We start from the raw sequence: 23,194 nt of genomic DNA, 5'->3' as shown, positions 1-23,194 counted from the left end.
AATTGGAAATCCGACCTTTGGTTGTTGATTGATCCTTGGATATTGGTCTTTGGTACCATCCAAGTTATTCCTTGTATTTGATTTGAACTCGCAGTTCTTGCTTGAGTAAATCAAATCAAGAAGAGAGATATAAACTTTTTGATATACTTTTAATTGATTGAGTCTTGTTGATTATCTTAAAAGTATATTCGAGTTTGTCCATACAGATTGCTAAGCGAAATATTGGGTGGTGTTGTTAGACCCCCGCTTTTTCATGAAGGTTAAATGCTACGCCAATACGATGTTTCTCCAAGCTTTAATGTGGGAAAGCTTCAAGAATTATGCACCCATTCCTCGTAATATCCTACAAGGACCGAATGCTAATGTTCATCATGTTTTATCCGAGAAGGATAATGTCAGTATTATGCGCTGGTTTACAAAGCATCCCCGTCTCAATACGCGTCTTGTCGATGTGTTAGACAATGAGTCTGAGTTCAATTTTCGTCCATGGGTGTCAATTTCTTCTTATATTTCTCAGTTGACAACTTTTAATGCTGGAGAAAGTATTACTTCGAAATCTGGTGCAGATCTGAGCGATGGTGAGTGATATCTTATGCTGAGTTGCACTCTTGGTTACTTAGTATCATCAATATGTGGAGACTTTTCATTGGAAGAATACAAAATTGATAGAGAAGATCGAAAAATGGGTGTGGATCAGTGTGTTCCGACTTTTCGAAGGAAGAAACCATCGGTTGAACAACTTAAGACCCGTTTAGACCGCACTCATGTTGAAGGAAGCAATTACTGGTTCCCTTGTTCTGAGCGAATTACGTATGTAACTCCTGGTTACATAGATTTTTGGAATAAGTAACTTGAGCGCTTACATGATTTCGTGATGGATGTTCATCCTCTGGTGAAAGATCCTCCTTCTGCTAAGATGATTTTCAATCGACCAAGACTGAAGTATCTCTCTGGCGGTGATAAACGAAAGACACCTCCAGAGTGTTCACAAGTATGTATCTTTCTTATAATCTTCATAAATTCATGATGATTGTATTTTGACTATTTCATCAATTTATCGCAGGATGGTCGTATCGTGAGACCTCGAATCGATATAGACTTCTCAAAAATGGAAGAAATTATTCACGGCGGAGAAGGCAGGAGCAAGAATTATAAGATGTTACCCAATATCATAAAGTCCCCAGTTGTTTCTTTGGTGAGTTGTCAGTACTTATTTTGATTGACTTCTTATTATCCGTGTAATTAGGTTCACAAAACCAATATGTGTTACTTTGTTACAGAACTTCACTCCGTCAAGTATTGGCGGCCTCCAATTCTCTGTTGTTGAACAAGCGGTTCCCGAATCGAGTCTTGAAGAAGAAGTTGATGTAAGTATCTCTTCATACGACCAGTTATGATACTTCGTGAATGAAATATTAATTGTTGTGAATGTATCCAGGAGGATACTCTCATGGGAGTGGATAATACTGGTGATGCTCGTCCGCATTCATAGAATAGTGATAAAGAAGATTCCCATAACTCAAGGCCGAATGAAGGCAATGATGCTCTTAATGTTGATACCTGCCTCTTCAAATGCTTCAGAGACCATCTAAGTAAGTATCCCTCTTGAGTTTTATTCATAGAAGCATAGAATTGCTAATTTTTGGATGAATGAATGATAATCCATGTGAACGAATGAAAATTTTCGTCAGAATACGTCACCTGAAAAATCAGAACTCAGTTTTTTTTAGCAAAAACGCTGTAGAATCTTCATCTGATGTCAGATTTTCGCGGTCTACCATGTTTATTCATGCCCAGGAAATTTCCTAGTTTTACGCAAGAAGCTTTTAAAATTTTGAGCATGTTTAGGGGTCCAAATCGACGAAATAGTAAACTTCCAGGAAGTTTTCAGAAAATTTTCAGCTGGTATGTAGTTGAATGTTTCAGTCACAATTTTTTTCTCATGTATCCAATTGATATGAATTATGTATATGTTGTAGAAGACATATATACGAAGAGAATGACATATGACTCAACCTTAGATTCCTTACCAATTTCTCCCAGTTCGTCGTCTTGTACAGGACAGTGCAAAATTGTCCCATACAGACTTATTTGTAAAATGTTTTTCTCATGTCTTCACGTTATTTGCTTGTGTTGTGAATGCATAATGATGAAATTTGATGATGTTAGATCACTTACTGATAGACACATTTATGTGTCTAATATGTCTCAATTGTACGTATTGTTAGTGCTCGATTTTGTATATATTTTGTTATTTTATGTCTTTGTAGGTATTTATAGAGAATAAGCTCATGCGACGAAATTGGCTCGAAAAGTGGTGTTTTACACCCCAGGATAAAGTACTAAAGGCACCCAAAAAAGTACTAAAGGCACCCCAGAAAAAAGTTGGAAAAACCCCAGAAAAATTACTAAAGGCACCCCATGGGAATGTGTTATTCGGACTCCAGCAACGGATAAGGGGCGACCACTGGATAAGGAGTGTCCTTCTTCTAAAATTCAAATTTCATTTTTGGCGGGAAAATTTGCTTCTTCACTGGCAGATTTTTGATCGAAGTTTTGAACGTGTTCTAGGGAGATTCAATGGCTGATTTTTGGTAGGAAGTTGTGATATGGCCTAGCAAACACGTTGTGGGCTTTTGGTTCGATCAGAATTACCTAGAATCGGCTAGGCAATCCACGAGTTGCAAACAGGGAAAACACGTACAGGGAGAAGATATCCACGGGTTCTGGAAGAATTTGTACGTGTTCTGATGATGTGTAATGACTTGAACGACTTGTTGGAGCGTGACAAAGATAAACATGGATAGTTTTCACGTAATTGACAGCTGCAGATACGTGATCGAGATAAAAAAAGGAAAGAAAAATATATCGTTTACTGCCGAGTAATGGGAGAATATTTTGAGTGATTGAGCAAGATTTTATGAGGCTGTTGGGTATAAAAAGGATTCTCGAGAGTCAGAGAAGGGTGTCGAGAGTTTGGGGTTGAGAGGAGAGCTCAGGAAGCAGAAATCACGAGTTGCAGAAACTCGGTTCCTGCTGAAGAACGCGAAGAACATGAAGAACGGAAGTCCAGGAACTGTCGTTCTTCAACAGTGACAACGACAGGTCAGCGTGGGTCATAGGTGTGGGTCTTAGAACCACAACGACAATAGCACTTCTCTTTTATCGTTCTTTTGTGACGCTTCATGTGGGTCGCACATTAGCTGTTTACACCATTTTCTCTTCTTCTCTTCATTGTAAACACCATTTGAGCAATAAATAAATATTTTGAGCGTGTTTTTATCATGATGAGCTAAATCCAACACTGGGACGACGGAGGAGGGTGAATTTCATACACGGGTAAATTTATTTTATTCTTTTTTATGACTTTTGCATTAATTTAAAATTGAAATATGATTTGAATTAATTGGTTGTTATTTAATTTGATGATGTATGCTTAGCTTAGGTGTTTTGATACATCATGCTTAGGACTTACAATCGATGTTTTGAGAATCTATCTTGGCAAAATCAGAGTCCATGTTGATTTTATTGAGTTTTAAATTGTCAAAGAATATATGAATGAACCCTGTGTAGTGAATTCGGCCAAATCCTTAGTCCCAGTACCTCTCGCCCATTGTTAATATTTTTGTATATATAATTTTATTAAATCTAAAATTCCATTTCCTTCACAAGTCTGAAACGAATCTTTTTACCACTATCACTACAACAATTTTGAAAATTCCATCACTTACATCCTGAATTTTGCGATTGCCTTTGCTTTATATGCTTGAAGTGCTCTAATCTCATGTAATCATCATATTAGGTGCCAAATAACGAAGTTGAGAATAACCGAGTTGATGACGACGGTACGAGCGGCATTATGAATCAAAGTGGATACACAACCATTTCTACACCTCAAGATCATGAAGAGGTCGTTATTAAAGCTATTAAAGAGAGCGAAGCCCAGGTCGTCATCACTCCAGGGATAGCAGAAACTGTTAGAGCATAGATCGGTTGAACCCACCAAGCGTTGGTATGTCAAGTTTGGTTGTCATATTTTAGTGAATCAAAACTCATTTAAAGAGTCGCTTGATTATTTACTAGAGTCAACTTCGTATAGGTTAGCTAGAAAGTTACTAGGATATGAGACTTAAAAGTATTACATGAAGACCTGAAGAATGTGAAGAAGTAAAGAGATACAACGACGACATCATCCTTCCTCTTGAGGTTAGTAATATTTGAATTGAACTGTTTTCCTTACGTATCCTTCAAGTCGTGCATATTGAAAAGATAACTGTGAAGCTGTGAATGATTATACCCTAGTTAGACATAGTATTAAGGAATTACAATACGAAGTATAACGTCTATCTTTTGAACTTCGTATATAAGACATCGACGTAATCGTATGAATTCTATTGTGATTATGTGTATGGGTATGGGTGAAGATTTTGGTTTAGGAAACAATGTTTTACATTCGTTTAAATGAAGTACAATTCATAAACTTGTTTTATGAATCGAAAGGGAAATCGCTAGGCTTATTGGTATTTTTATTCATTGCAAATCTTTCGATTACCAATATGTGCGTTTAGTATAACCGCTCATAACTTGTTTATGTATCTTGGTAAAACTATTCACAAGGCCTGACTTTTTTATTGGTATGACTTCTATTAGTGAAATCGATCTTAAGTAATCACCTGAGATGGTATGATCGATATTTGTAATTAGCGTGACCAATCATAGTCATTGGGTAACCGATCCTAGAACTTGGTTGGGACTAATCACAAGATGTGTAATCGATCCTTGTAGTAGTTTAACAAGTTTTAGTAATTGGTGTGACCGATCCTATAACTTGTGCAACCGATCACAAGTACGTACCATAAATAAGTAGTAACCGATCCTGGTACTTAGTTAACAATTTTTTGGAAACTAATGTGACTGATCCTAATAGCCACTTGGAGGTATAACCGAAACTTATTTTGGTAGAACCATTAAACCCATGAATGGTGATTGAATGTTTTTGATCAATCACATAGTTCTTGGAAATCAGATGAACCAATTCTAAAATCGTTTGGAAGTTTGGAAAATCGGTTCCAAGATTGTAAATATGAAAAAGGATTTACAAAGTAAAGATGTCGACATACTTTTAACACGTGCAGTAATTCTTATCTTTTATTGTTCAAAGAAATTCCTTAATAACTAAAGGAGAATCCAGGATTGAAATAAATTGAGAATCTTTTAATTAAGGATTTTAGTTTTATATGCTTTTAATTTCCAACAATTAAAATGCATATCTTTAGAAAATAAAAATTGGTAATGTGCATTTACTAATTGGAGATTTCATACTGATATTTCGGTCAATAGTTGGACAGAGCATTTCCAGGAATTATGAAAACTGAATTTGGAAATATATTGCATATCTTGAGAATATTTTCGGTTTTGGAAATTCTTTGGTGTCCAAACTTCCTTGGTCTATAAATATTGAAGTTTGCATTTCAAGCAAATTAATCCTCAGAGCCAGCAAAACTACCTAGTTGTGTTGTTGCTGGTGGAGCCGTCTATTCGGAGAGGAAAGTACCCTAATTAGGCGAAATCTCTTACGAACGCTCATTTTAAAGACTTTTTTGGGATTGAGAACCTCTACGAGTACCGTTGGTGGGAAACTAGATAATTGCAATTTATTATTAGTTTTCGATTGATTTGATTGACTAACTGTAGATGGGGGGAAACGATTTGCTGGTTTTTTAGGAAAGTGAAGAGACGACCGAGCGGACGAGACTGCTCAACCGAGAAAACTGCCTAACCTCACACAGATGCACTGCACGGGAGTGCTTTGAGTTCGAGAGATCAATCTGTAGGACTCCGGCCTAAACCAAGTCAATGGCCGTTCAAAAGTCAATTCGGTCACAAAGAGGGAGATGGGTTGATCTGTAGAGGGAAGCTTAGAATTGTGTGGGATCAGTGATGATCAAGGATTTTGGATGTGTTGTAGGTTTCTGCAAATGATGAATAAGTTAGAATGATTGATAGAGTGTTGTTCATACGATGATTCTTGGTTAGACGATGGATTGTCTGTTTAATATCTCGTGGATTTTCGGTGTCTTTTTCAATCATGGATTCAGATACTTATTTATATTTTCAGAATAGTGAACATATTGATCCCAGTAAGTGTGACGATTTCTGGAGTGAAAAAGTGGGAAAATGGGAGATCGTGGTAAAATCAGTTCCATGTCGTGTGGAGACTTGATTGATCATGCACCCACCACTTTGCTAACTCCTTCAACCTTTTGCACGAATTACTCACATTTGTCACCGTGGATGAACACACGTACCATAGGCCGCCATACCAAAACCCTAATTCGTATCCCCCCATGTGACGTGATTGATGTCTCACGAACGTGGAGTCTGCAAGGAAGATGTGTATTAGGTCAGTTGTTGACTTTTAGACGGTGAGTCTAAGTTTTGTTGAATTGAGCATGATTGACTAATGTTCAGTGATTAACGGATCGAACATGTCTGTTGAGACGTATAGTTCTTGAACAAATATTGATAATTGGATCAACATGATGAATATTGATGAACTGAGCAAACATTACTTGTTTGAGCAAATATTGCTTGCATGATAAATTATTGAATATTGATAGTTGAACCAATATTGATGGATTGAGCAAATATTGCTCGTCCGAGCGAAAATCGCTCGTTTGATAAATTATTGGTAGCATGACCAAATAAAATATTAATTAAAATATTGATAGATAGATCGAATATTATATAATTAATTAGGATATTGATTGCTGGATCATCATAAAATTATTAGTGTTTAAACTTGCTCGAAATCATGATTTGCAGAGCATTCAGTTTGAAACCCTAATTTTTGATCAATTGTTCGTCAATTGATGAATTAATGAAAATAGGTCACTGAATGAAGGAGGGACCGACCACATGGGATGATGGACGACCATGTGGTTCCAAAGTGCTCGAGTGAGCATGTACCAGAGTCCTTTGTTGACCGGTTGGTGAAAGAATGATCAAATATTGGTGTTTATCATTTATTAAAATAGTGTTTGTCTGAGCATTAGGTAACAGAACCTAATTTATGGAGAAGTGAGGGTCCGACCAAGATGGCATGAGACCGGCCCTTGGTGGTCGTGGGACCAGCTGATGGTCGTTTGAGCAAATTCCAAGTTGGTTGGAAAGAGTTTGGACCCAACATGAGCAATTAAGCAAATTAGGTCAAAATTATAAGAATGTATGGGACCGGATCCTTGTAAGCCTTAGGGCCGGCCTTGGTCGGTCAAGGGAGCATGCCCATTTCACCATAATTTCCGTGTCTCAGTCCTGAGAGTTTCGGTATTTTCTGATGTGCGTTCGAGCAATATCTTGGATTTTCAGAAGAGTTTGATCTTTGACTGAAATTCTTGATTTTGCTCGAATGAGCAAGTAGAACTTTGCTCGTTTGATCAATATTTTGAGAATATTAAAATAATAATATTTTCATATATTTTCGTGAATAGCCTAGTCGGTCGTGTGACCATTTGACTTTTTGGATTTTTCATGGTTTGAGCAATATTTGAGAAAATATGAAGAAACCATTATTTTTGCTCAAACGGAGGAGTTTCATGAGATGAGGGAAATAATAATTATGAAAACAAGGATTTCAAGATATGGGATCATCCACGGATACGGACGGCTAGTATCCCGGTCCCGCGACACCTTTCCCTATTTTATTATTTTTAATGAGACCATGAAAATATGGAGAAACCGTGAGTTTTGCTCAAACAAGGAAAGTTGCTCGAATGAAGGAGTTTTCATGAGTTCATGAAAATAAGAAAAATAAAGGGAAGAGGCGTGGGGGACCGGCCACGGCGGCATGACTGGTCGGGCGATGGACCCGGTCCCCTAGGCGCCTCTTTTATTATTTTTTAATATTATTTTCTCTCTCCTATTTTGTGTAGGGTTCCTTTGTTTGTCCATATTTCTGAATGCTCGTTTGCGCATTTGGGTGCTCGTTCGTGCATCATTTTTGAGTACACTTGCACCATTTTATTGGGGCTTACTCTGTGATAGTCCTAATGCCCGATTGTTGAGTAATTATTATTAATTCATGAAATTCAATGGAAAATTATTCATGAAACGGAGTAATAATCATGAATTGCGCATCTATTACTAATCCATGAATCCAGCCGGGGAATTCAGGGAACGGAGTAATGAGATAAATTGGTTATCTATTACTAATCCATGGATCAGCCGGGGATCATCCATGGATCAGAGTAATGAGATATAATAGATTATTTTCTAGGAATTCAGTGGTGAATGTCACGGTAGAATTAATCTATTGTAGAATCGAGATATGAGATAGTTGAAGCATCATAATCGTTCTGAAAGGTGTATAGTCAGGAACAACGTGCAGCGTTGGTGTCCTGAAGGCGTTTATCCCTCTAGCTAACAATTATGTCCAGAAAGCCGCCTGAATCTATACACGGTCTCTCTACATAGTCAGGGAATAGCGAGTATCGTCGACGTCCTGAAGGCGTTAAGCCCTACGACAAACAATTATGTCCAGATAACCGCTTAATCAGTCTTCTATGTAGAGGTGGGTCTCTCTATGTAGTCAGGGAACAACGAGTATCACCGACGTCCTGAAGGCGTTAAGCCCTCCGACAAACAATTATATCCAGAGGACAGCCCAATCATGTTATTCTACATAGAGGTCACGATGAAATGCGTAGCATCGAACGCTCAGCTAGTGGGAGGCCTTTCGAGAAACATATTCATCATGGCTCTGAGAGGAAGGCTCGCTCATTCAGAGATCGTGAAACGGTTCACAGATCGTAAATCATGAATCATCACATGCACTCCTGAAGCCAGGTCAGAAACATGCAGTATCATGATTTTACGATTTTGACCTTTGTCGAAAATCCACCATCAACACTAACGGTTGTTGAACTTTGATTGCACCTGGTTTCTTTATTGATTGAGAATCTTCTCTTCTGATATAAGATTCATTCAAACTAGATCGAAGTTTCGACGGGGATATTTAGATTATTTGTAGATCTAAAGACGTCTTGTGATAATCCATTGTTAACAGACTCCGTTCTGTGTGTGATTGATCACAAGAGATCCAAGTTGATTGTGTGCATGTGTTTATTGAAGATCTAAGAATATTTAAAGACAAAGAAGATTGCTTGTTTGAGTTCATAATCTTTGGTGTGCAAAAATCTTGATCGGCTGGGGATCCAACTATAATCGATTTATCTTTGTGATAATCTTGATTGAGTAGATCAACATCAATATATTGTCTTTGTGACTAAGAAGCATTGATTGCAAAATCTAGACCCAAATACTTTGGTAGTTGTATTTTAGATAGATCTAAGAACCTGACAAAGGAGTTTATTGGGATAAACGGAAGAGCCTTTTCCCAAACTTTTATCACTTGTTTGAAAAGAGTTGTTACCGAACAGATTTGTTGTTCCTTTACTGTTTGGAATACGATCCAAAGAAATTGTTCCAAGTGCGTGACTTATTACAAGTTGGAGGCGCAGGGATACAGATGGAACTAGGTGAACTATAGGTTTAGTTGATTGGTCTCAACTATACGAAGTTGGTTTAGATTTTGTATAGCGGCTTAATCCTGAGAGTATGCAATTCTGGACAAGGTCCCTGGGGTTTTCTGCATTTTCGGTTTCCTCGTTAACAAAATCTTTATGTGTATTTTAGTTTTCTATTTCCGAAATTATAATTGTTTCTATTATAATTAGAAGTAAAATACACAAACTTTAAGTCCTAATTACTTGATAGCAATCCTATTGTGTTTGGTTAAGTCCGAACCTCTTATCTAGTAATCATACTTCGTTGTCGTATTGTCTCGATATCGTATCCATAGACGATCACATGAAGTATGAACCGATTAGTTGTATTGTCTCGACTCAGTCCATAGACAATCACTTTCGGAGAAAGAACTTATAGATGGAGAAGTTTTCGATTGAGGTATATTTGGGTACCCTCGTCTTTTCAGAAACCATGCTAATGATAGAAGAGATTGATCCTGCTCCGTCGATGGAGATATAAGAAACTGCTCCCATGATTATAGAAGTTGCTCCAATGCTCGAGACTCGTATAGTGATACATGAATACCCCACTGCAGGGATTGCTTTGGATCCTCCATTTGGAGAGTCACTCTCGTATCATGAACTGGTTGGCAGATTTAGTGTTCTTGTTGGATATCCTGGCTTGTATGATCAGATATGGAAGAAGTATGGTCATATCGTCATTACCTAGGATCCCAAACGCATCTATTTCTTGACCATGCAAGTAGGAACCATCTTGCGTGTCATAGATGATGTACGAACCAGAGCCAGAAATGTTGTTACTCAAGATGTACACTTTGATTGGGAGTACAACTTGGAAAATTCTGAGAGGCTCGGTTTTAACTTGAAATGGCTTCGTCAGAGGATAAACATCATCAAGGACTCTCATGAAAAGGGCATACCTTTCCCTAATGATGATGTGATGAAGAAGGAAGCCAAGATTACTAGATTGACCGAAGAGCTGGAGTTAGAGAAGGCGGCTTTGCGAATCTTGAAGGATACAGAGGAGCAGAAATCTTACTTTACCGGGCTCCTTTAGTTTTATTTCCATAATCACTTGAAATTTTGAAATTCTAAGAGATGTGAGGTTTTATTTTGGTTTTGATTTTTTGATTGGTTTTGGATAAGTAGATGATTGAGGATTTTCTTTTGGATTTGATAGAGATTTTCTTTAAGTAAAATGAACTTTGATTAATTGCTGAATTCAAATACTGAATGCAAGTATTGCAAACGTTTTGGAGGAATTGAAATACAATGAAAGATCCAATATCTTAGGTTTCAAATGCTTTGAGCCAAGTCTCGTGTATTACTGCCACATCCTTAGGTGTCAAATGCTTTGAGCCCCAATACCTCAAAGATCCAATATCTTAGGTGTCAAATGCTTTGAGCCAAGTCTCGTGTATTACTGCCACATCCTTTCCATCCATGTTGACTAATCTGTAATATCCACCAACAATAGACTTAGAGATCATGAAAGGTCCTTCCCAGTTGGAATTCCTTGTAGAATGAAGATCACACTTAGTTGCTTTGAGAACTAAATCTCCTTCATGGAACCTGTTGGGCTTGATTATCCGCGCCCTGAATATCTTGTGTTGGTTCGGAACTCCTCGTATAGTGGGATTCCACGTTTATGGAGCCTTCCAATCTTGCGGCACATATGGACACCCGTGCAAGGGAAAATATTTGGGATACTGCTTGTTGTGTTCAGTCATTATTTCAGCAATGACTGTATCAGTGAGATGCTCGACTCGGAGAGGCTCCGCGTCCAACCACTTGGTGAAATATTGTTGAAGTGAGGTTATCCATTCATAGCATTTTGCAATAGCTAAGTTTTTGGTGGAGTGAAGCCTCCGGACCAAAGCAGCATGTTAAATTGATAATATGGATGCATGAGGGGGAATAAGACTTGCCTGAGTCAGAACCTTTTGATGAAAGCATGCACATTTTCTTCAGATTTTTGTGTTAGCTCCATCAAGGCTTTGACTTCCTTTAGATGCTCGAACAAAGAAATATCTTTTATTTCTTCTGAATCAGAGCTTTCTTCAACAGAAATGTGCAATTGAAAGTGGTGTTGGAGTCACTTTTTCAGCATGAATCCACATACATCCGAGGATCATATCATATCCTGGATCTTCTCGGATTATGTAAAACTTGGTTTCTTTCCAGGTCGAGTTTACCTTCATCTTGGGAGTAATGTGGCCATAAGCATCTCTGGGCGTACCTTCATGATCCATGATTGAGATTGGAGCATGAATAGCTTCTTGTCGAGTGATACCAGCAGCTCTGAGAATTTTCAAAGGGATGACATTGACAGCAGTGCCAACATCAATCAATGCTCGTTTGAATTCATTTCCTTTGAGATGGAATGTGGTGAGAAGTCCCCAGTCATACATCTCCTTGTCTATTACTGGAGGCTCAGGGAGTGTCTCCTGAATTGATAAATTCCTTCCTGACGCAATGTGATTTAATGCAACAAACATGTCCTTCCTTTGAGCCTTTGATAAGTACAACAATTCACATACATGTTCGATTAAGGATTGAACTGCTTCCCTGACAGGTGGTTCAGAGAGTGTGAAATTTCTGACCGGAAGATGGTCCGTGTGTACTCCTTCAGTCCCCAAGTTAAGCTCTCCTGATTCGACTTTTTCTTTGAATATGCGCTTCAAAATCTTGCAGTCGCTTGTGGGATGATTGACGAATCTATGAAAACGACGATAAAAAGGATTCTCCATTTCCTCTTCAGTTGGTTCTTTTCTGACGTATGGTAGCTTGATTGCACCATATTAGATCACAAACCTGAAGCAATTCAATCACCTCTTCAATGGTAAAAGGGAAGTCAAGTTATGCTTGATCTGTTCATGTGTGTTGGGTTGGAGCTTGTACGTCTCGAGTTTGAATATCATTATTTGGTGCTTTCGGAGGAGCTAGAGAAGCGTGCTTGCGTTGTGACTCGGCTTTCCGTTTGCTCCCTTCTGCAACAACATTTGTGGTAGGTTGGAGGTTGTAATGCTTTTTGATCAAACGCCTGCTACCTCGAGTCTCTCGCGGTTCCTCGACTTTTGTAGCTTTTACTATTTCTAGTAAAGCAGGTGCAGTAGTTGCTGATCTCTTGGCCGCTTCATGGAGTTCTGAAAAAGTTTGGAACCAGAGATTTTCCAGTAAATCTCTGTAGACCGGGATCATTCCGTTGATGCACAACTCTACAAGATTTTTCTCTGTGACGTTTAGATCATGGAAATCCAAAGCTTGAACTCTGAATCTTTTCACATAGTCATTGGGATGTTCATTGCTCCTTTGAAACACCCTTCCTAGATCAGAGAGAGTAATTTTCTCTGAAACGAAGAAGTACTTTCTGTAAAAAGCATTAATCATTTCTCCCCAACTAGATCACATCAAGATTTTGTTAACGAGGAAACCACAAATGCAGAAAAACCCGGAACTTGGTTCAGTTTTGAATACTCTTAGAATTAAGTCGTTATACAAAATCTAATGCCAACTTTGTATAGTTGAGACCAAGCAGACTACCCCTATATACTTAGTTCCCTCTGTATCCATGTGCCTTAGACTTATAGAGTCACAGACGTGAATATCAAGTCCTTTGGATCGTATTCCAAACAGCAAAGGATGAATTTCTTTGGTAATCACTCTAATCAATCTTGATAGAAGATATGTGAGTTGTTGATAAAGGCTATTATTTTAATCTAATAAACTCCTTTGTCTGGTAGATCAATCTATCCAGTAACTACCGAAGTAGTCAAGTTTAGATTCGCACTCAACCAATATAGATCTCAAAGAGAAATATAGAGAATTCCGATCTAACGCAACTAATCAATCAGACAAACTGATTCTACATGGATCCAGCCTATCAGGGTTTGTGCACACAATTCACAATATACAAAAACTAATAATAAATCTTCTTCGTCTTCAAATTTTCTTTTATCTTCAAAACCTGCACAACACCACTTGAATCTCTTGTGATCAATCATGCACTGAACGGAGTCTGTTAACAATGGATTATCACAAGATGTCTTTAGATCTAACAACAGTTCTAAAGATCATGTTGATACTTTGATCTAGTTTGAGTGAATCTTATATTAGAAGAGAAGATTCTCAAGCATAAAAAAACTAGGTGCAATCAAAGTTTCAACAACCGTTAGTCAATCAAATCAAATCGAATATTAATAACACTGCAAATATCTAGTTTCCCACCAAAGGTACTCGTAAAGCTTCTTGATCTCACAAAAGTCTTTAAATGAGCGGTCGTAAGATATTTCACCTAATTAGGATACTTTCCTCTCCGAATAGACGGATCCACCAGAAACAACAAGAAATGAAGTTTGCATGTCTCTTAGGATAGTCTGCTAGAAATGCAAACTTAAGTATATTTATAGACCAGGGATGTTTGGACACCAAGGAATTTCCAAAACCGAAAATATTCTAAAGATATGCAATGAATGGCAAATTTGGTTTTCCTGATTCCAATAAATGCTTGTCCGATATTTCTGAAATCTCTCAATAGAAAATCTCCAATTAGTAAAAGCACATTACTAGTTTTTATTTTTTAGATCTATGCATTAATTGCTTGTAATTAATGCATATAAATCAAAAACCTTAATTAAAAGATTCTTAATTTATTTCGGCACAGGATCACCTTGAGTACCAAGGAATATCTTTGAATAATAAATAAAAAGAGTTACTACTCGTGTTCAAAGTATGTTGACATCTTTTCACTACAAATCCTTGTTTCATATTTACATGGATTTGCTTTCTTGGAATCGGTTATACAACACTTCCAAACAAGTTTAGAATTGATTTGACAGTATTCCAAGACTACTATGTGATACGTTATACATATCACAATGGTTAGTTGTGATCGGTCCTTCCAAATCACATACATGGGTTCAGATCGGTTATACCAATCAGTAGGATCGGTTATACCTAAATATGGTACCTACATGTGATCGGTCACACCAGTTACCAGGACCACTTACACCAATTACAAGGATCGGTTGCATCTATACATGGTATCTACTTGTGATCGGTCACACCAGTTACCAAGACCTGTAACACCAATTACAAGGATCGGTCACACAACTCTTATGATCGGTCACACCAATTACTAGGATCGGTCACACCAATTACAAGGATCGATCATACCATCACATGGTGATTACTTAGGATCGGTTACACCAATTACCAGGACCGGTCATACCAAATCATAAGTATACGCATTGTAATTGGTTATACCAAGATACATAACCTGAGTTAAGATCGGTTTTACCAACTCACACATATTGGTCATCTAAAGATATGCAATGAATAGCAAGACCAATAATCCTATTGATTTCCCTTCCGATTCACGAAACAAGTTCATGAATGTACTTCCTTTAAACAAATGTAAAACACTGTTTCCTAGGATGAAATCTTCACCATAACCCATACACATAATCATAACAATATATACAAGATTATGTCGATGTCATACCTATGAAGTTCAAAAGATAAGCGTTATACTTCATAGTCTAATTCCTTAATACTATAATCATACTATTATGATCATGTCACATCACTAGAGTATAATATACAATATATATAGTATATATAGCTTCGCAGGTATGTTTTCAATATGCACGACTTGAAAGATACGTTAGTAATGAAACAAGTTCAAGTCAGTATTGTTAGAGCACTGTTCAGTCAAACTCGCAAACGTTGTTATCTCAAGCTTGTTTGTCAGGTTTAGTTGCCACAACTATAAATCTTGATTTCTAGTCTACATATAGCTATGTCTCTGACTAGGATAGAATGTTTAGTTGAGCTTTAGACTTCACGACGTTCATCGATTAAAGACGAAGAACTACTAAGGGTAGCTTAGTATATTTCTATTCTATCTCCTATTGAGAGAAAAGTCGTATAGATATATAAAACTTATTTTATACACATTTGATATTTTGAGCTGAGTTTTACTCGCTTACATATTTCTCGAAATATGTGTTGGTAAGCATTCTCTTTAACCAAGTTCATCTTTTATTCTTGACGAACGTCAAAAGATGATCATGTGAAAATCGCCTGGTAACATCTTACATGATTTGTGTGAGACAGTCATTTGATGTAGACTCGGAATGTTTCGTAATGACCTATTGATCACTTTAAAATTGCTTTGAAGCTAATAGTTTGTGTGAGATAGCTATTCCCGTCTTCCAAGAATGTTTCAATGATTAAGATGGAGTTTAGAACGATAAACTATTGATTGTATATAACACAGTATGCGTACTTGTATGCTAACTGTTGCAAGTTATTCCAAGACCGGGAACCAAAGTATGTATACCCGTATGCGTACTGGTTTGATAGTTGAAGTCCGGGAACTTAGTGTGCATACCAGTATGCGTACCAACTTAAAATTTCAAGTTCGGTAATTCAACTGAGTTTGGTCAAGTACGACAGTATGCGTACCCGTCTGCATACTGGCGAACCCAGACCAAGTCCGTCTACTTAGGTATGCGTACCCGTTTGCATACTTGAGTGGGTTAAGTTCCAAAATCGGTTTGTTCACGAACAAATACATTTATATAATAAGGAATGCAACCTTTTGCAAAATCGTGGCTATAATGTTCATGAATTGATTTGAGTACATCAAAATCGATTTTGCTTCAATTGTGTCTTGTATACTTCTATGAGAATATAAACAATTGAACAACTCTAAAACTAGTTTCATTTCAGTGATTTGAAATAGTTGTGATTAAGATGAACAAGGTTGATATGAAAGTGTTCATATGGCTAACTTCGGTTAACTATTGTTGAGCCAACCATGTGCACACGTTTGGGTATGGTTACTCGTACCTAAATGAAGTCACATTTCATTTGTGTATAACAAGCTAAGTTCGATCTAATGGTTGAAATATATTAGCTTGACTCTAATCAGGTTTTCATCTAACGGTGAATATTAAATGCTTTGTTACCAAGGTAACATTGATTGGAAACCATGATTTGAAGACTATATAAGCGAGAACTCTAGGAATTGGGAAACCTAATCCCCACGCCTCTTGTGTGATACTAGTTGCGACTAGATTCGATTCTCCTTTAACCTAGGTTTTTCCTAAAACCATTATAGGTTAAAGACTTCATTGGGATTCTGAAGCCAGACCCAACTTTTTTTTCTTCTATAGTTGCGTATTCTGATCTTACTTTGTTCTATCATACTGAGTAATATCTTCTCTAAGATTTGCTCGAGATTTAATTTCTGATAGGTAAGATAAAAAGTAGTCGCAAACATCTTCGTCTCATCATTTGTGATTCCACAATATCTTGTTTCGCTTCCATACTGAAAATGCGGGGGGTCTAACAACCACACCTAACAATTCGTTTGGAAATCTGAGAGGACTTACTCCAATACACTTTCTAGAGAATCAACTAGACAGTCAGACTCAATATAGAGTAAAGTATATCAAAAAGCTTCATATCTCTAACTCTTAATTCAATCCGCAATCAGCAAATAGAAATATGCGAGCCTGATTGAATATAAGAGAAGTTACTTGAACGGTACCAAAGACCAGTGTTCAAGTGACAATCAATCTAAATCGACAACCAAAGGTTGGATATTCTAATTGATTGATCTTAACGCACAACCTGTGATATTTCAATTATATAACAAAATATAATGCGGAAAAGAAATAACACAGACACCAGAATTTTGTTAACGAGGAAACTACAAATGCAGAAAAACCCCGGGATCTAGTCCAGATTGAACACCACATTGTATTAAGCCGCTACAGACTCTAGCCTACTACCAATTAACTTCGGGATGGACTTTAGTTGAACCCTAATCAATCTCACACTGATTCAAGGTACAGTTGTGTTCCTTACGTCTCTGATCCCAGCAGGATACTAAGCACTTGATTCCCTTAGTTGATCTCACCCACAACCAAGAGTTTCTACGACCCAAAGTCGAAGACTTGATAAACAAATCTGTCTCACACAGAAAAGTCTATAGATTGAATAAATTTGTCTCCCACAGAAATACCTACAAGTTTTTGTTCCGTATTTTGATAAATCAAGGTGAACAGGAACCAATTGATAAACCGGATTTATATTCCCGAAGAACAACCTAGTATTATCAATCACCTCACAATAATCTTAATCGACTAGCGAAACAAGATATTGTGGAATCACAAACGATGATATGAAGATGTTTGTGATTACTTTTATCTTGCCTATCGGAGAAATTAATCTCGAGTCAATTATTTCAATTGTACTCAATACGATTGAATCGGACAAGATCAGAACACGCAACTACAAAGAAAATAGTTGGGTATGGCTTCACAATCCAAATTAAGTATTTGAAGTCGTTAACCTACATGGTCTCGATAGAAACTTAAGGTTAAAGGAGAATCGACTCTAGTTATGCAACTAGTAACACACAGGAGGTGTGGGGATTAGATTTCCCAGTTGCTAGAGTTCTCCTTTATATAGTTTTCAAATTAGGGTTTGCAATCCAAGTTACCTTGGTAACGAAGCATTTAATATTCACTGTTATATGAAAAACCTGATTCAACCAAGCTAATATCTTTCAACCGTTAGATCGAACTTAGCTTGTTTCACACAAATGAAATGTACCCTCGTTTAGGTTTATGTAGCTGTACCCAAACGTGTATACCATGTTGGTTCACAAATAGTTAACCGAGGTTATCCATATGATTACTCTCATATCAACCTTATTCATCTTAACCATAACTAGTTCAAATAACTCAAATGAAACTAGTTAAAGAGTTGTTCAATTGCTATATTCTCATAGAATTATACAAGAATACAATTGAAGCAAAATCGTTTTGATTCACTAGAATCAATCATGAACATTATAGCCACGGTCTGCAAATATTGCATTCCTTATTATATAAATGTTTATGTCCATGTTTAAAACCGATTTTAGAACTTTAACCTTCAAGTATGCAAACGGGTACGCATACTTGAAATACACGGACTAAGATTGAGTTACGCCAGTACGCAAACGGGTACGCGAACTTCAAATCCCAGAAGAAATTCTCGGACATGAACCTGTACGCCAGTACGTAAACGGGTATGCATACTTAGGTTCCCGGATTTCTCAAACCAACAGGTACGCAAACGGGTGCGCATACTATGGTTCCCGTACATGGATTAAATATGTGCAAGAGTGCACAACATGACATATCCAATAATGCTTAAGTATTCTAAAATCTTATTTCAATCATTGAAACTTTCTTAGAGGATGACAATAGCCGTTTTCACACACTATTAGCATCAAAGCAATTTTCAAGTTATTAAAATAATCATTTCGAAACATTCTAAGACAACACCAAATGATTGTATCTCACAAACCATGTAAGATGTTACTCGGAAATTTCCACATGTGTATATAGAAAACTTGGAAACACATATTTCGAGATATATGTAAGCGAGATAAACTCAGCTCGAAATATCAAATGTGTATATAGAAAACTATATCGTAATACGATTTGTGTCTCAATATAGGAGATATAGTAGAAATAGACTTTCCAAGTGATAGATGAGTTTAAGTATGCACATACATTTTGTCGATGAAGTTCCACAAGCTCCCCTTAGTAGTTCTTCGTCTTCAAATGATGAACGCCGTGAAAACTAAGCTCAACTACACAATCTATTTCCTAGTCCGAGACATCTATAAATAGGCTAGAAATCAAGACTTATAGTTTTATCACTAACATTGACAAACATGCTTGAGATAGCAACGCATGCGAGTTCGATCGAGCAGTGCTCTAACAATCTCCCCCCTTGTCAATTTTAGTGACAAAACTATCAATACATATGGATTACAAAATATATAAAAATTTGTAGCTTCTCATCCAAATGCTTGATCTTCTTGGCATCTTCAACACGACTCGAAAACTTCGTCACTTCCAAGTACTCCATGATTCTAAACGTGTTCAACTCAGCATCATAGTTGTTGAAGATCCGTAGCGATAACAATGAGAAAACAAATGCTCTCAATCATTGTTATACAGTATCATAGTATTGTTACACAATATCAAAGTTCAATTGTATCACAACTTTGACTACAATACTATGGTGATATGTATCACTCCCTCTTAGTCAATACTTCATCTCAACATGAAAATCGCTCCCCCTTACATAAAGATCCATAAACCATATGTATTTGTAGTATGAAACTGCACATTAGTTCTCCCCCTTTTTGTCAATAAAAATTGGCAAAGGTACGGAAACTAGTGGGATCCTCATGAAATTTTCATAGAGATACTTCATGACCAAAAGAGAATAGCATATCAACTTATTTAGATGCAATCATAAATCCGAAGCTAAATGCTATCAAGGAGTTTATAAAGATACAAGATAACCCCTATAATATTCCACAGCCGCACTACCCATAAATATTTGGAAATTAAGCACAAGTTCAATTAAGAACTCTCCCCCATAAAATGTCATTCCCAAAATAACAACAAAGGCGACCTTGCTTTTACAAGAAAAGAAGGATTTCTTTGGATATAACCAAATCACATGAAAACATGAATTTGAATCTGAAACTCTCAATTGAATCAACCACAAAAATGATCAATTTAATTGGTCATGCTCGACTAAGAGAACTTACAGAGCAACACAGTATGTGCACAAAAATGTGGATCGGAGATCAACCAATACTGCCGAATACACAAGAATTCATTCTATTTTCCATCACTATTTGCACAATGACATATAATAGACATAATCCTTGTAAACAAAAGTTTATCCTTTATTCCATCAAAAAATGACATTAAAGGCTTTAACTTTTGTAAGTCAAAAGTCCATTCTATCTTTTATCAATACTTTCATACCGAAATAATAAAAATAATTTTTGAACAAGTATGGGACTGTCACAGGTTCACAGACGTAAAAAACATATCCCATAACAATTTGCAATATATAAAATCATAAAGATTAAAATTGTAAAAATCATCTTCCAAAAAACTTAGAATTTAAATAAATAAATCTAAAAACATGAAGATGAAAACGTTGGACATAGCTATGTGTACTCACAATATTGTCTATTCCAAAACCCTAGTTATTCTTCTTACTAGACATTGAGACCTCTGAAGAATTATTTATCGTCCCCGAACTCCTTGTCGCCAACAGCCATAGGAACATAAGGTTCATGGAGAGAGGAGTCAATTCCAACAAACCTTCTAGACTGATGATGTTGAACCAGGGCCTTCTGAATTTCGAGAGTTCTCATAAAAAAAGCCTTTATTTGCTGAAACTCCTTCCTTGTTTCCTTCAACTCTTCAAGAACACCATAAAAATTCTGAGAATTTGAAGGAAAAACTCTTGGCTTCCTCACATTCCTTATTTTTCTTTTCAAAGTTTAAGGTAACGGAGATTTCTCTTTTTCCTCCATGATTGATGGCTTAACAATCATATTAACATCTTTTCCATCAGAACACATGATGCTTGGAGTATCCATACATGTATGGGTTTGTGAGAGGAAGTCACAATTTAAACTCAACATGCAGTCTTAAGATGAAAAGAGTTTTAGAGAAGCAAAAAGGAATGTAGGGTTACGGAACCTTTAACCACACAGGTTCATGCACGCACAATCACAACCCTAAAGAGAGTAGAATTGTCGAGAATAACCCTCTTTTATTGATTAACCAGGGAAGTCCCTTCCAATTTCACACGACAAATCTAAGAAAACAAAAACATTTTTTCTTAAAGCCTGAGGTGTGCACAATCTTGTCTCTTTTAATCAGGCACATGAGACAAGATGCACCAAACACAACACAATCAAGTTGTGTTGTGGTGAACAACAATCTGTCCATCATAACCTTTTTGAAAGGAATTCATAAACCCATGTCTATCAAATTGTTTATACCATACTCTTTTCTCTAGTGGTCTTGGCCTATTTTTGGAAACCAACTTCTTTGAAGAGGATAAAATCTTACATATCTTAGAGGTTTTTTGAACAAGTTTAAGCTTGTTTTCTAGGCGATTTGCTCTTCGTTGAAGTTTATTGACATATCTCATCTTGTGTTTGTACTTGAAACACTTTGAAAGTTCATGATCTTTGAGTGAACAATAAAAGCATGTCAATAGATAAGATGATTCAGACGCCTGAGATGTGCAAGCTGCTAGGCACAGAGTGGAACCTGAAAAATCAGACAGAGAGTTTCCAATCGAAAGGTTAATTTTCTCTTCCAGATTGCTTGTGTCTCCTTCTGAAAGAATATCAAGATTGATGTATGTATTGCTACAATTATCAAAATCAATATCTTCACAAAGAATCGCAACACTTGGTTTCTCGTCTTCGGAATCATAGTGATCTGACATTTCATCAAGAGTTGCAGCAAGACCTTTGTTCCCAGTGTATTTTCTACGATTTGTACACTCATTTGCAAAATGACCAAAACCTTTAAACTTAAAGCACTGTGTGAAAAAGAGGGGGTCTAACAACCACACCCAATATTTCACTTAGCAATCTTTATGGACAAACTCCAATATACTTTTTAGAGAATAACATAGACAGTCAGGCTCAATCTAGATAAAATTACATCAAAGAGTTTATATCTCAATCTCTCGATTTGATCTATACTCAAGCAAATAGAAATATGCGAGTATTTATCAAAGAGAGATAACTTGGATGGTATCAAAGACTAATATCCAAGTGTCAATCAATTTAAATCAACAACCAAAGGTTGGATATTCTAATTGATTGAACCTAACGCACAACCTGTGATATTTCAATTATAAAGATAAACAATATAATGCAGAAATAAAAATAACACAGACACCATAATTTTGTTAACGAGGAAACCGCAAATGCAGAAAAACCCCGGGACCTGGTCCTGATTGAACACACACTGTATTAAGCCGCTACAGACACTAGAATACTTCAAACTAACTTCGGTATGGACTGTAGTTGAACCCCAATCAATCTCACACTGATCCAAGGAACAGTTATGCTCCTACGTCTCTAATCCCAGCAGGATGCTACGCACTTGATTCCCTTAGCTGATCTCACCCACAACTAAGAGTTGCTACGACCCAAAGTCGAAGACTTTAATAAACATATATGTATCACACATAAAAGTCTATAGTAATAGATAAATCTGTCTCCCACAGAAATACCTACAAGTTTTTGTTCCGTCTTTTGATAAATCAAGGTGAACAAGAACCAATTGATAATCCAGACTTATATTCCCGAAGAACATCCTGGTATTATCAATCACCTCACAACAATCTTAATCGACGCGGCGAAAGAAGATGTTGTGGAATCACAAACGATGAGACGAAGATGTTTGTGATTACTTTTATATCTTGCCTATCGGAGATATTAATCTCAAGTCAATCCTTGCGATTGTACTCGTACGATAAAATATGCAAGATCATATCACACAACTACGAGAAAGTAGTATTGGTCTGGCTTCACAATCCCAATGAAGTCTTTAAGTCGTTAACCTGGTTTAGAAGAAAAAACCAAAGGTTAAAGGAGAATCGACTCTAGCAATGCAACTAGTATCACACAGAAGGTGTGGGGATTAGGTTTCCCAGTTGCTAGAGTTCTCCTTTACACAGCCTTTCAAATCAGGGTTTCCCAGTTGCTAGATTCAAGCAAATATCTTTCAACCGTTAGA

This window comes from Papaver somniferum, chromosome 4 (assembly GCF_003573695.1).
Source record: "Papaver somniferum cultivar HN1 chromosome 4, ASM357369v1, whole genome shotgun sequence".
Lineage (NCBI taxonomy): Eukaryota > Viridiplantae > Streptophyta > Magnoliopsida > Ranunculales > Papaveraceae > Papaver > Papaver somniferum.
This window is presented reverse-complemented; position numbering follows the sequence as displayed.